Source organism: Vanacampus margaritifer, chromosome 7 (assembly GCF_051991255.1).
Source record: "Vanacampus margaritifer isolate UIUO_Vmar chromosome 7, RoL_Vmar_1.0, whole genome shotgun sequence".
NCBI classification, from domain to species: domain Eukaryota; kingdom Metazoa; phylum Chordata; class Actinopteri; order Syngnathiformes; family Syngnathidae; genus Vanacampus; species Vanacampus margaritifer.
In genome coordinates this window covers 10,969,041-10,983,932 of record NC_135438.1, presented here as the reverse complement: position 1 = coordinate 10,983,932, position 14,892 = coordinate 10,969,041, and the positions used below count along the sequence as shown (strand labels likewise).

The 14,892-nt window shown below is 39.0% G+C and overlaps 1 protein-coding gene across 20 annotated transcripts in view; it reads left to right on the top strand.

The window, feature by feature from the left end:
• LOC144055777 (receptor-type tyrosine-protein phosphatase delta-like) overlaps positions 1–14,892 on the top strand; it is a 209,188-nt gene that overhangs the window by 61,666 nt on the left and 132,630 nt on the right. For all 20 annotated transcript variants that reach the window (XM_077572073.1, XM_077572070.1, XM_077572069.1 and 17 more), the window contains exons 4-5: positions 7,109–7,184; positions 10,230–10,274. The gene's annotated coding sequence lies outside the window, so the exon portion shown is untranslated. The remainder of the gene's footprint in view (positions 1–7,108; positions 7,185–10,229; positions 10,275–14,892) is intronic.

Below are 14,892 nucleotides of genomic sequence, written 5' to 3'. Positions count from 1 at the left end.
CAGAAGTTCTTTAGTGTTGCTTTAAACATTTTCTTGTTTTGTCCCAAAAAACTAATGATTGTCCTAATCGTAATTTCAATTATTACCAAATGAATCGTGATTAATACTTTCTTCATAATCGTATATATAATATATATATATATATATATATATATATATATATATATATATATATATATATATATATATATATATATATATATATATATATATATTGTATATAACAAATGAACAATTAGTTTAGTTTTTCATATAATCAACAGTGTTGTATTCCTTAAGTATACATTATGCATAGCAGCAAACTGTATTGAAACATTTTCAATTTGATGATGATGCACCATAACTTAGACCTGCTTTTACTTGTTCTATTATCACTGCCATGGAATCCCGCTATATGCAAGCAAAACGCATACAACACGTTGTTGTTGTGGTGACGACCTCCTGCAGGGGTCCCACATAGCTTCCTGCACTATCTGCAATTGAGTAAATATACAACACTGTGCTCTATGAAAAAACATGTTGAACAGTGCATGAGACATATATTGCATTTTCATTGAAAAAAACAAAAAACATAATCAAGTCAAGCTCCACCCAATGAATACAACTTGTCTCTCCTCAAACAAAAGCCATACTTCCATAAACCCCAGATCCTCTCTGCAGTTGATTAAATGAGAAAAGGGAAATTTAATTATTCCCTCCGTATTGGTACCATGAAATGATTTGAGGTAAAAAGTAGAAGGACATCGACGGTTATGTCATCAACTCAATCTAATTTTTCGGCCTTTGAAATGAAAGTTCATTTGTGCTGTTGTCATTTCCATGGTGACATTTCCCACCACCGATGCAGACTGACCCCTGTCAGACTCCAGAGTCCAAGTAATCCTAAGGGCTAATGGTTTGGAGAAATTGAATATAAGCATCTTGACCGGTCATTTTTGCCTGTTTTAATTAAATTTATGTATATTCTCAACCGGTGACGAATTTAGGGCAGCTGCATCAATGATGGGAGAGGAAGAAGAGAGAGAAGCGATAGATAGAAAATGGGTCACTTTGGCGCAGGGACTGTGAGGCTTCATTAGGAAACCCTTTGCAGTCATTCTGGGGCTTCTTCTAATTCTGCTTAGCATTCCTGCACTGCTGGGACTGCAATTTCAGACTCAAATTTCTAACCTCATCTAAAAAATAAAAATAAAGCACGCACACAAAAAAACAAAGAGTAAGACAGAAGAAGGTGCCAGATGGTGCCACTCAATGTCACACAATAACACCTGGGTGACATCTTTGCCACATATTTTCTATGAATTCACTGAAATTAATCCTCACCTGGCAAGGTGCAAGAAATGTCAGGTGTTTCTTTGCAAGTTAGTGTGTCAGAATTGCGGAACAGTGCGAGAACAGGTACAATTTTATACAAGAAGTACATTTACTGTTCTATAATTCTGCAATACAATATAGCAACTGTAACAAGAAAAGCTCTGTCACTTTCCCCTCTTATACTTAATTTGCACCTCCTCATTTGCACCCTTTATCTGCCTTCCTGGGTGTCATTTCATTACACTTGTTCATTATTCTTGCATGGCGTCTGGATTGTAGACACTTTCTTTAATATCTCCCACTAACTCACTCTTTCATTTCTTTGGCCTCCAGCTCAGTAATGTCGAATATGTCTTAAAAAATAGGACACCACTGAGTAATTTATTGCCATACCAAATGATAATTCTCAATTGTCGTCATATCTATGACTGGGGGGCCGCCCTGAGCACATCTGCTCAATCATTGTCATTTCATTTATACGCAATTATTACGCAAAGACATGACATGCTTTCGCACACAAAAATCTTTGTGCGCCGTATGTAAGTAGAGTTATGTTGTAAATGCTTTTAAATGGACTTCATGTTGCACTTTTTGCAGGCACAATTTGTAATGTCACTTACTATATCTTACCAATGCTAAATGTGGACAAGGTGTATGAAACTTAATGTTGAAACAAGTGAATGGATTACCAGTCTTTTTGTTCATTGTGTTATATTTTAATCTTTAGTAAAATCCAAAGATTAAATGCGTTGGCACGTGTGCGCTTATAGACGTTTACTGCACATTAGCTAACATTAGCTAAACAGCAGAAATGCTAACAAGTAGAAACTGTTTGAATTTGCTTACGGAACAAATTATAGGCATTCTGATGTCGGGCCCAAGGTCTACAAACGTTCTTGTGTGTGTGACATCACAATAAAATACATTTATATTGTCTCTAGACTTTTAATAAGTAAACATTTTGGCCTTAGCCTTCGACTAATGTGGTCTAAAAATGTTTTTCATCTGTACATGGATGTAATGTACATCCAATTTGTTGTGATTTCAAAACAATTTATTACCAGAGGAAATCTCTTTCTGAATGGTCAACTCTAAGTCAACATAAGATTGTCTCTGTTGTTGTTGTTATTTAAAAATAATTCTTAATCCCACTGCCAACAAATGTGCTCCCAGTCCCGAGTCAACCTGTAGCTAGCATGAGCAGCTAGCAGTGATAATGAAATACCACACCATCATAACTCTTGGACTACTGACAACTCAAATATATCCCCGGGGGTTCTCGAGGCTACATTATGAAGTCATCCATCCATCCATGTTGTTATACTCCAGCGTCACGGGAAGCTGAAGCCTATCCCAGCTGACATTGGGCGAAAAGCAAACTACACCCTGGACTACCTCGCCACTCAATCACAGGGCACATATAGAAAGATAACCGCTCACACACTGAGTGAAAATCAAACCCAAGTCAGGAGAGTGAATCACTGCACCGTCAGTGACCTTAAATTATTTAGCCATTGAGGCTAAATTAATTTCACGACTTGGAAATGACCATGAGAGGCCACAAGTGATATAGAAGCTGATGTGATTTTACACCTATTGCTAATTGCACCGCAATCTTTTTGAGATAGAGGGAGCTTTTTTCCTTTTTTTTTGATGGGGGGGTAAATCAGGCCCTTTGAGACTAAAGTTCAGTGTATGACCATTTGTCTTTTGTAAATACTTTATATCCCCAAACTGGTGAAATCTGTTAGTTAGCCCATAATACAAAGAAAATGAAAAAATGTTCAACTTGTCCACCTGTCTATAAAGGAACGGTCCCTTCCCTGTTAAGTGTGTGTCAAAACCCAAAGTTACTAAGCCTTGCTTAAAAAGACAGCACATCTGCTGCCCCGCTTGCCCACTTTCCTTGATGTTGAGGCCAGTTGACAGAACCCTAAGAAGAATGTTTCACACATGCTGAGTGACTGAAGATCTGCTGATTTGACCTGCTTGGGGTTACATAGCAAAAACAGCTTTTCTGGGACACTGTTTTGCATAAATAGTTTGGTTCATAGAATGAACTTTTGTAGGTTTTTACTTGTCACTTCAGTGAATGTTTTCATAAGGGGTTTCCCGCGGGAGTCCCTATGGGGAATCAAAGCTTAAAAAAAACAACAACCTTAGAGCAGTCCTAATAAACAATTATTTTGCACACACAATTTGGAAAAGGAAATGAAGCACATATTCTTCCATTAAAACTGATCCACCAGTACGTTATTTTATTGACAATGAAGTAGGCAATATGAAGTTACCATAGCAATGAGCAAGATGCTGTTTTTGGTTTTAGTCCGAAATTATTTTGAAGCAGTATTTTCAGGTCAGTTCACAGCATACTTTAAAGTATTTCACTTCATATCACAGGTAAATCCCACGATTCAAAGGGGAGTCACAGGTTCTTTTGATGGGGATTGGGCCGGATGAGAAAGGGCTTAAATGACTACATATTATTACTTGAAACTGTTTTTTAGGCTTCCACCGTGAGAGAAAGTGGAAAATACAAAAAACACAACTTATTGCACAGGTTGTGTAAACTATAAAAGCCCGCTTCGACACAAGCTCCCAAATGTTCTACTTTCTCCTCTTCCAAACAAGGCTGCTGATGTCTGCTGATTACTTCTGTTGGCCCAGCATTGGTCTGATTAACAAGATGGTTTTCCACCTGGGAACTAGTGAATGCTAAGAAAACAAAAACTGTAACATTTCCAAAGTTAAATTTAATATTTTATGTAGAGCTGGTTGAAATTGAGGTTGATCTAACTGGGAGGAAAATATATCTATGAATTAATGTATAATAAAGTTACAGGCTCAAAATGTCTCCATCGTTAAAACAAAATATACATATAATATATATATATATACATTTACAGATATGATTTTGGTATTTTTTGGAATTAATTTGCATGTGTCTGTCTGTTGCCAGACTGCAAAAAGACTGTTATTAAATGCGCAACTTGACAACGTATTGGTAAAATAAATTTATTATATCATATGTCATATTTTGATCAAACTTTTCTTTTATCAGATTTTTTTATTGTAGTATTTATTTATTTGTTTATTATATATTAAAGGGGAAGTCCACACCCCAAAAATTCTTGACAATAATATGTTTTATGCAGCCCCAATAGTCTAAATACGACATTCTGGCTAATATTGCATTACTGGAATATGAGTTAAGCAGCAAAATTCAGCAGGTATTTTCAATAGTACAAGGCGGCCATTTTACCACTTGCTGTCAAGTGAAAATGACATCATAGTTGCTCAAGTCTCAGATAACAACCACTCACAGCTCAGCTTCAGAAAACAGGTGAGCTGTGATTGGTTGTTGCCTGAGCCCTGAGCAACTGTGATGTCATCTTCAGTCGACAGCAAGTGGCAAAATGACAAAAAAACGACTGGATTTTGCTGCATAACTCATATTCCATAAATTTAATATTAAACAGAATGTCATGTTTAGACTAGTCAGGTCACATATAACATATTGTCAAGAAATTTTTAAGGTTGACTTCCCCTTTAAATATCTCATGACGGGGTTGAAAGGAATCGGTTGGTGTTTTTTGATGTTCATTGTGTTTGTTCTCTTTCTTTTTTAAATATTTATTTATTTATTTATTTGTTTATTATTTATTTATTTATTTATTATGTGAAGCACCTTGTGTTGTTTTAAAGTATGAAAGGTGCTAATGAAATAAATATTTGATTGATTGATTGATTGATTGATTGACGATGCTGGCCACCTCTGCTAAAATCTCCTACATACCTAAACAGCGTATTCAATTCTACCCCTGAAATGAAATCATCATAAAATATAATCAATATTTGGTTCAATTTTAGTGCTTTCTGAAAAATAGGACTCGGCATTATTTTAGGAAGGTGAGAATATGGTATATTATATTTAGTTAACTGTATTTCTCATATTAGCATGTCTCCCTCACACTTTTGAGGTTGGGGGTTCGATCCGGGCTCCGGCCTTCTTGTGTGGAATTTCAGTGCTCTCCGGGGTACTCTTTCCACTTTCCAAAAACATGCACGTTAGTTTAACTGAGGAATCTTCTGTCTAACTGTCAGCTGGCATCGGCCTCAGCTCACCCATAACCCTAACGAGGATAAGCAGTGTAGAAAATGGATAAATATTGTACTGAGAAGCCAGATGTAGATAAAAGTTCAACTTCTGATTCAGTGGTTATCTTCACACAATTATTTGCCATCACTGACACTGGTAAACCTTTGTCATGGCTTCACGGGACACACACACAAGACCATTACATAAGAAAACTACACTTGGAGAGGGTCTTCTTCATATTTTCCATCAAATGTTTGGCTGACTGTAACATTTTTGTCAACATTTGGCTTTTGAGGTTCAACTGTAGTGTTCAATAAACTCTTTTCTGACATTAATCACAACTGAACATCATTAAAACTTCAAATTCAACACTTTGGTAGTACAAGTGTTTGAATTTCCTCATTCCGTGCACTTGTCACTCAAATGCCACATCTAACTTCATCATTTGAAATTGTGACCCCAAAATAAAGTCAGAAAAGCTACACACTGATGGCAATTGTCTTCGTTCTAATTTGCACAGTAGTCCCTCTTGATCTTTACATCAGCCAGTAATATATGCTGCCATCATCTTCTGCCCTTATTTAGTAAGTCGGTCACAAGCAGAAATGCAGAAATGGTGTAACAGCACAGACTAGTGGTGTATATGGGTTATGACACCTTGCTCGAGTTGCAAATGAAACATGATTGTGCTCACTCAAATTGGATGAAGTTGTTTGGAGGTACATGTCAAATGATTTTACGATTTTATGTTAGCACGTCTGCCTCACAGTTGTGGGGTTCTGGGTTCAAATCTCTTCTCTGGCTTTCCTGTGTGGACTTTGTATGTTCTACCTCTTGCGTGGATTTTGCTCCAGTTTTCTCTCAGGCACTTTACAAAAATAAAGCTGACATCTTCGAATTTCTGTGTAAATGGTTGCCCTCCAGGGTGTACCCCACCTCTCGCCCAAAGTCAGCTGGAATAAGCTCTCGCTCACCGTGTCCCTCCCTAATGAGGACAAGCAGTATAGACTATGAATGGATTGATGGATGTATAAGGCCACACAAAAAGTTCCTAGTCATGACAGCTCCAACTTTGAATGTTTTAATACCCTGCACAGATGACGCCAGCGGGGTGATTTTAATTGCAAACCACCAGAGAGTCCACATTTTTGAATGTGCAAATGCACACGGCGCCTCGCTGCTTACGTCGCACGCACTTCCGTGTCAGTATTCACATGTGTGTCCTAATGCAACCCTTTGATCTGTCAGAATGTGTGCTTATCATACAGAGGTGCTGCATGCTTTTCCCATACTGACTTTTGCTGCCCACACGCGCACACACATACGCGCAGGCTGGCAAGAAGAGGCCAGCCTTTTAAAAGCCTTAAAAGCCCCCCAGTGCGGGAGCTGAACCGGGGCTGCCCGTTTGACCCGTGTGCTTTTAAAACTAGGCTGTAGCAGTTTAACTCAGGATGCACGCCGGCTACTGCCATCCAAACGGCGTGGCATAAACACCCCCGCAGACACAAACACATGCGCGTGCGGATAGCCTGCTCACACGCGCGCGCGCGCACACACACCCATGTGATCACCAGCGGGAACTCAGCCCAAAGCCCGAGTTGATTTTAAGAGTGTTGAATTTTAAAAGGCGAAGGCTCTCGTTCCTAATCTCCTCATCCCTTTCCCACCCCTTCCCGCTCTCCCTCTGTGTTGCAGGAGAATTCTGGGGAGATTTCTGACTCTTTCAATCCTCAAAGATGAAGCAGCACTGGGGACCTGTTCACTGAGGCGGGTAAGAGCTCACTGCTTCCGTGACCTCCAAATGCAAACGTTTTCGCATGAAGCCTCGATTGCTGGATTGCAGTTGGATGTAGGTTGCTTGAGGTTTTTTGTTTTTGATTTTGCAGTGTATACGCAAAGGGAGGATTTGGGCCATGGGAAAGTAAAATGGGGTACACACATACTGATTTCTAACATCTCTTGAGAGGCCTCACATATTTATTGTCTCCATAACACTTAAAACATCTGACAATGGCGAGGGTGCGCCGATGTCTGTCATAGTTCCATGACCTGTGAGAGGGCAGCGTGGTGCCACAGGGAAGACTTCCAAAAAATCCAAAGATGAAAAACTAGTAGTAGAAGAAGAAATAGAAGCTAGGCTTACTTTTAGCTTATGTGCTAATTACACTGTGGCTGAAAACTAATTTATTTAGCTGTGTAGGGAATCTTTCCCTCCCTATCAGCTCGATCGGGGTCACCAACATGGAGCCTGCAGGCACCAGGCCTGTTCTGAAAATAGCTAATATGTGATGGGACATTGTGATTTCCTAGGATTGTTGTAGAAGTTTGATTGTTGGAAATGCAAACGCATGCAGAGATTCATCTGATTGTTTAAAAAAATATTTGTTTTACGTATTTGGAACATACATTGAAATAAAAGTACGATGCAGCCAAAAAAAGAGAGATTTTTTGGGGGTTAAATCATTGTTGATCAAATTCTAATTAGAGATGGCTTTATGCATCCCTTAGAATTTTTCTTAGACTGATTTAAAGAATGTCGTTACTTTTTTCTACCACATCGTTTTATTTTTTATTTTTAAGTTACTTTAGTTTGACCAATGAAAGTTTGCGCAATACTATATGTTGTAATTGTTTCAGAAAAAAATCCACCTGTTGCAGAACCTAACCCTTAATTCATATTGCTAAATAGCTTGCCATATTACATATTATATTATTGTTAATGGTATTAATTAAACCCTGTTGTTCTAGAGAGAAAAAAATAGGTTAGATTTGGAATCCGCACCCAAAAAAATTTAAAAGTTGAATTGCTTCTGTACGACGTCCATATTAGGGCCACGTATAAATATATACTTTTTAAGAGGGCAGGGGCAATATTCAGAGAGAAAAAAACTCGCAAATGTGCCACTTTATAAAGATTTTTTTCTCGGAATATTGCCCCTGCCCTCTAAAAAAATATATACACGAGGCCCTTAATACGCCGTCATACTTCTGTGATTAAAAACAACAACAAAAAAAAAACTAACAACAAAAACATAAAAATGTGTTGGCCAGTGTTATTATTGTTAGGTATCATTAACATGATCACTTAGATAACTTTAATAACATACAATTGAAAGAGCAAATGTTTTGTTTCAAAAATATATATTAAACTGGTAGCCATTCTTGTGACACAATTAGTAGCTCTCCGTTTCAAAAAGGTTGGGGACTCCTGCTCTACAGTGCCCTATACTGTGAGTCCGCCATTTTGTAAATGGTGTCCTCAATGTATCCCAAAATGCATCTTGAAAAGTAGTGACTAGAGTAGCATGCTCAAATACTGAACGATGGTATGTGTGTGTACATGTCAATGTGACTCCTGAGGGACAAAAATATGAAAGTTTAACCAACATCCTCTACAGAGTGGACAGACTTGCAAAAGAAGCAGACAAGACAGAGCGGCGATCCTCGTCTCTTTTTAAAAGGCCGCCTCTTATACATTATTGACTCTAACGCATCGCTGAGCTTTTTCTCTCATGTCGACTTTTGCATGGCGTCACCATTCTAAATATAAAGCATGTGCTCACCACTTTCTGCCCTGTTAAAAGATGCAGGAGAGACTGAGTGTGCACGACTCTACAGTGCCATTTTATTCTTCCTTAGTCTGAATCCGAGCCAGAAAACTTGCAAAAACACCATGTTCATGACATTTTTTGAAAAAGGTCTTCCAAAAAAGACAGACGGGAGGAAGTCAGATTTTATTTACAGTATATCTTTGGAATCACACTATAGATTCATTAAAATAAAAAAAACGTCGGTTGATCACAGTTGGTGTAATATTCATTCTTGTCTATAGGTGGCAGTGCAACAGCATACCCAATGTATATGTTTGATTTGCAGCCTTTCCCCAAACATGCAGCCCAAATTATCAGTGTTTAATGGTTCACTGTAATGTATTTAATTATTTATGTATTTCCTCATCAAGCTGGCACATGAAAAATTTCCACATCCTTACTTTGGCTTTTACATATTTAAAAGTCGTTTTAAAACACAATATTATTATTTGGCTTTTGACTCAGCATGAGACATGGTTTTATTGTCTTATGATGTCTACTTTATTTTATGTTATTTATTTATTGATATTTATTTTATTTATTTGCTTATAAAATTATATTTATTAATTTATTTTATTTTATGTTATTTATTTATTATTTTATTTACTTACCTACTTATGATATTTATGAATTCATTTTTGTGTTATTTTGTTTTACCTGTCTTTATTGTGTGACAAACAAACACTGCTGAGTGTATTTAGAATATTTTTAACATTTTATTTTTATTCATGCAAAAAGTGTTTGTCAGGTTCATACAGAATTTATGCATTTTCTGCCACACCTGTGTTTTTTTTTCCTGTTAAATTGTGTATAATTAAAACTAATATAAACTATTTTTCCTGTATAAAGTGCTCTTTAACATTCATAGCCTATTTATTACTTTAAAAATAACATTTTTTAAGTGGATCAAAAAAATAATTAAAGAGCTTGTTGTTGTAATTGGTACAATACGTTTCGGTCACATTAGGGGGAAGTACTGCATTTGTAATTTGGGTTTTGAGCTGCAAAAGTTTGTGAAAGCCAGCTGCCGAGGAATTGATTGGCCCAATTTGGCATCCAGGGCATTTGCAAGCCTCACTTCATTTATCTTCATCAAACAGACAAGCTTATCAAGCAAATGACTCTTCCTGGGCGAGGAGAGAAGCTATTGGTTCAGCAGGCAAAAGCGTCTGTCGATTGATCAAGTTTGCCGAAAGTTTATACTCTTCTCCTGTACTGTATTTCAGCTCCCACTTCAAAACATCCTGCTCGATGATGAACCATGACTAAAGGTAATGTAACGTATTGTGAATGAGTGTGTGTGCGTGTGCGTGACCGCTTGCTGCCAGGTAGAGAGTTTAGGTGTTGGGGTAGGCGTGCCTCTTGCTGTTGATTTTATTACTTATGCTGTAAATGTCTGCCAGGATCAGTGTGTGAGGTTGCTATAGTAACAGTGCATATTAGTGCTGGGAGGAGGCCCGAGTGGGATATGAGGGGTGCACGGGGTGAGGAGAGGGGGCGGAATTGGAAATTAAGTGCCTCCAGCCTGTGTGCGCGTCTGTGCGTGTGCATACAGTATGTCTAGGTGTCATCTCTGGACAAGGAATTTCACATACATACAGTACACGCGCACACACACACACACACACACACATATGTTTTGTCTGCAAAGGAGCCACACGGCGTAGGTTGTGACGAACCTGCGCGTCCGCCTCACAGACCAACAAGTGACATCGTGAGTGGGTTGAATTCCGTATCACTTCCATTGCCACTTCAGCAGAGATGTTACGGCACGTAATATAGTGAAGATGAGAAATTTAATGTCAAGTGAGGTTATATTTTTGGCAGCGGTAGTCATTGCAGTTATTGTCAACGTATTGCGTCTGGATATGGGGAAGTAGAACATTGCCACTGTTTGATGATAACAGTTTTTTTTCTTGAAGAGCAATAAAGATCGCAAAAAGAACCCCCATAAAAACACCGCCAGCAGAATGTTATCAGAATGGAGATACAGTGCTCCAAGATTGTTTTCTTCCTCTTTTTTTTTTTATTTTTTTACTTTTAATAACGGTTTCAGTTTAGCAGCTCTGTGCTCCACCGAGAACAAGTTGTGGTTGATTGTTATTAGTTTGGAGGACTACACATAAAACTACCAACACAATCTTGTGGCTAGCATACCTCCAGAAGGAAGACATTTGTTAACATTGCCCTTTTTTTTCTTGGCTTTGGTGGTGGTTTGCGCAATACTGTTATTGTGGTTCAGCAACATAATATAATAACAAAATCTCTGAATAAACACATAAAATTTCATTCGTTTCAGAATGGTAGCTAAATAAAACAATTTCTTCTAGAGAAGCTTAAATGTGTCCTCTGCCCCCTTGTGGCTCTTTTTGGCATTGCAACATAGCAAACCTGTGTGACCTTAGCTAAACCACTCCATCACCTTTTGAGTTCATGTCATGATGGTTAAAGGAAGATTTTTTAGGAAACACAAATGGAGGATTTTCAGTTTCCAAGTGCTCCAAAAAAAAAAGTTATGTAACGCAGCAGCTGCGGTGAAACATTCTCAGACTTCCACAAGAAGAAGAAAGAGCACTGAATCATCTGCCGTTTAACTTAAAGCTGCATTGAAAATGATCCTTTTTAATATCATTAGACAAGGATTTAAATTAATTCAGCCTAGAACATCAAGATTATGTTGCGGCAACATTCTATGCAAGGCAGTAAGTTACAGTAACACCACTTTTCTCTTGTTGCTGTGCTTCTCTGGAGCTCATTGCTATGCGCTCATGTCACATTACTCACACACTAGTTGTTAATGTTGAAATCATTTGAATAGTGCTGAAGTTGTCTCTGGGCATTTAAAAAAAAAGATATTGCTCCTTACTTTTAATAGTGCATGTGCTGAAAGAAGAGATGCTGGAGCACTCTATTGCTATGACATTTTATATTTCTGTCACAGAATATGGCATTTTCATGGCCAGTGTTGGTGATTTATGTGACGATTTGGGTGGCCGCAACAAGTTGTTGTCAAGGCACAACAATGTGTTCATGTTTTAATGTTCATTGTGCACATGATGTTTGCACATGTTGCTGGAGAGTTATCTGATCATCAACTAAATATAAAGCTCTTAACGCATCACGGGAATATTCTGCTAACTGCAAATGAGGATGTGTTGGAAGCTACCACTGTTAGCTTGACCAGATATTTCTCACAGATTTATACTGTTTCTATCTTTTTGTTATTAAAGAATTGTATTGATTATGTAATTCAAAATAATAAAGCCTTATTTTCATCGATAGGCGCCCGTAAAATCGGGTGCATCTTCATTATTGTGCCATGTCATATCGAGTCTAGGATGTTTGTAAATTTGGTTGACCATGCTATGCCTCGATAGGTGTTCCGGCATATTCTATTCATCTGGCAATTCGGTGACCAAAGGTAGACTAGATTTTAGACTGGAAGTCTAATGCTACGTTCACACCAAAAGCATGGGACGCGTCCTGGAACGCTTCCTTTGCTAGCGTTTTTTTGGAACGTATGCGCTCATTCGAGCATTCGCGCACATTGGAGAGGAAGAGGCGTGTCGCTTGGTGAACAACTACTGTCGAGCCCTTTAGCGAGTCAACAAAAATAGCACCGCCGAGTACTTCTACTTCTTTCCTGGGACTATACAGCCGGGGCACTATTTTCTCCAGCAGCGCTTTTCTTTTTCGGTACGTGTTTACTTAATCCGGCGGCCGGTGGTAGCGCTAAATAACTTTAGCTAATGCATGCTAAACACTATTGCTACCTCGGTACAGTTCAACAGAAAATAAATACTTACCAGCACTCAGTATGCTACTTCCTTGTTCACCATTCGGTCCTGGCTGGGTGTGTTGTTGCGTTCCGGGTGACCGCAGACGGTAGTTGAAGCTGATTTGCTGCTGTTAGGCGAAGCGTGAAGAAAAAATTCACATTTTTCAATTTGAGCGAAAAGGCGAAAGTGCAGATTTTCGCCCTCGCTGCACTGTTTCCCACCACTCCAAACGCATCCTCCGCGCCGCCCCACGTTCTTTCGCACCGTTCCGCGCGTAGGCACACTGATCCTGAGATCTGCGGACATGTATGGTGGACATCATCATATTTCATTCATAAATATGACAATTGACAACATCATGCAACATTCACAGGTGGAGACCTTCTTGTAGTTCTTTTTAAATCTACTTTGCGTGTGCCGATCTCCTACGTCTGCATGCCATGTCTAGACCCTGCGTCTCTCTCTCTCTCTCTGCTCTTGAGTTTAAAGAGTTGAATGAGGGGAGCCGCTTGGATTGGCTGGGAGTTGGCTGCATTCCATCCCACAATGGCGCAAAAGCCCTTTTGACCCATGTGCTAGACTGCGCTGTGTGCTAGACTTGTGCTGGGTGCGAAAATGGGGCTCATAGATTAAATTAAAAAATATATATATATTTTGCTAACCTAATTTGTATTAAACATTTTTTGTTCATAGTTGCAACAAGCATTAAATGTTGAAGAATACATATCATTGCTAATATTGTGGACGTATGACACGAAATTAAGTAATTTTCCTAGAAAATGCTGTAGTCATCAAATGACAAACATGATGTAATATTTTCACTAATGTTTAATTTAGACTTGAGAGTTTTGCTTTATTGCACATGCTGATGCTGAATTATCCAATAGAGAACTTGTGAATTATTTATTCGGATGTCAAAACGAGAAGATGTGTTTAAATCTTTAATTTCTTAAACACTGAGGTAAAAAAAACAAAAAAAAAAAACAAGCTGCCATGGCTTTTTTGGGGGGGAAGGGGAATAAGCCGGCCTGACGTGAACCTTTCATTTTGGATGACATTTTAAAGAAGCCTTGAGTCTTTGCAGCATATGCCCGGCCAAGCAACCACACACACTTGCACACTTAATTTCCTGCATTTGCACCGTGTGCAGCCTACTGTGTGTTCGCGCCGTCTTGCACCTTGCAAGACTTGGCTTCACACAGGGATTACACCTAGACGATTCTTCAAAAGAAAATTTAGCATTGGCCAGTCGGGCTTAATCTGGCCGTGCGGAATGGGACCTCACTACTGTGGAGCCTTGGCCAGATATGACGGAGAACAAAAGCGTAGGCAGATTAGTGGGCACGAGGAAGAGGTCGGCGCCTGACAGGCCGTCTCTTGGCAGCTCCTCCCAAATCTCTCCACTCTCCCTAATGAAGTCTGAGGGAGACATTATCCCCCTAGTGTCTTTTTGACTTTCTCTTTGCCGAGCTCTGTCCGTTTCCCTTCCTGTGAGGTGAGCATGTGGGCGAGAGGAGAGGAAGGGTGTGGGTCTTATCGCTTCATTAGCCCGTGGATTTCTGGGTCACTCGTAGCCTTGTTCCCACTGTCTCACATGCTGTAATTACCCTCACATGAGTCACACCACATAATTAGGATGGCCCCCAGACCCCGCTCGGTGGGGCCCACACACAAACACATGAATGTTGGTTTTAGCAAGCGGCACAATTCTAATGAGATTATGTTGGATGAGAGTCCCGCTCACAATTAATCATGACTTCAAATTTTCTTCGAATCAATTATTAGTTCTCGCTAATCTAAATTATTCCATCGTAATTCTTATGAGTTCTAGCATGTCGGTGCCACAGAGCACAATCAACGATCCATAAATGCTTGAACGAGTTTGGTGTGAAAGAACCTGATAGCCCCGACCTTAACCTCACCTAACACCTCTAGATTGTGCAAGAGCAGACACCGTGAGCCAACATCAAGATTTTTGAATTTACAAATAGTCTTCTGGATTGACTGGACTCAGATTCCCACAGCTCCTCAGGTACAATAGCCAGGTGTCCAAATACTTTCAGAATCAGAATCATCTTTAGTGGCCAAGTATGTAAAACACACAATTTGT